We start from the raw sequence: 1,243 nt of genomic DNA, 5'->3' as shown, positions 1-1,243 counted from the left end.
TATATATATATACGAGGAATTTGTACCGGATTTTTGCAGTTTTGAATTTAAAAATATATATATATATATAGTTTGTTTGCAATTGTCTGATAATACAGACATAAACTTGCCCAAATGCATCAATAGATTAACATTCATATTTTTTTCACAATAGCTCCAATCACCTCCTAGCTTGCTAGTGTGATTTTCTTTGCGGCTGTGTACCTACTGTTACGTTCCTTGGAATACTGTTGCTCTGTTATTATTGCTATCGATGTAGCAATAATAATAAGATGTCTGAAATGGACGCGGAGCGCGAGAAGTAAGCTACGCGTCTGTAGCTGGAAATGGGAACATGGCGAAGACAGTGAGATAGTTGGAAATGCGAGAAGCTATCATTTACCGGGAAGCATTGCGTTATTGCATGCAATTTATAGAAAGATGGGGGGTGGGGGTAAGCGTAAAGTTCTATCCCCTCCGGAGAAAACAACCGGAAAAGTGAGAAGAACGGTGATGTACAGGACACTGTATTTGCCGAAAAAAAAAAAAGATCGAGATGGCACCGAAGGATGCCATAGAAAAATGTTTGGACACGATAAGAGGCGACATCTCTTACACGAGAGGTAGGAGATACGGTACAGTGGAGATACGGTACAGAGAAACGTATGTCTAGAGTATTGGCAGGATTCCGCCAAGCATTCACATGCAGACACGCAACACAGAAAAAACCCTACCAAAACACATAGCATACCTAATGACATACAGAAAAAGTACATCCATAGAAAAAAATACAAAATTAAAAAAAACATTATTCGAGTCATTGTTGTTGTTGGCACTCCATCGCTTACGACGTCGAGGGTTCCAGTTGATCTGATCAACGGAACAGCCTGCTCGTGAAATTAACGTGCAAATGGTTGAGCATTTCACAGACACGTGTACCCTTAACGTAGTTTTCGGGGAAATTCAGCGTGACACAGTGTGACAAGGCTGGCCCTTTGAATTACAGGCACAACAGAAACAGGAAGTAAGAGTGAGAGAAAGTTGTGGTAAAATAGTACAGCAGGGTTCGCCACCATCCCCTGCCGGAGCCTCGTGGAGCTTTAGGTGTTTTCGCTCAATAAACACTCACAACGCCCGGTCTGGGAATCGAAATCGCGATCCTATGACCGCGAGTCCGTTGCCCTAACCACTGGGCCATTGCGACTTATTCGAGTCAAACTACCCAAAAACTACGCAACAGACACAAAATGCATCTTAATTGATA

This window comes from Octopus bimaculoides, chromosome 2 (genome assembly GCF_001194135.2).
Source record: "Octopus bimaculoides isolate UCB-OBI-ISO-001 chromosome 2, ASM119413v2, whole genome shotgun sequence".
Classification (NCBI taxonomy): Eukaryota; Metazoa; Mollusca; class Cephalopoda; order Octopoda; family Octopodidae; genus Octopus; species Octopus bimaculoides.
This window is presented reverse-complemented; position numbering follows the sequence as displayed.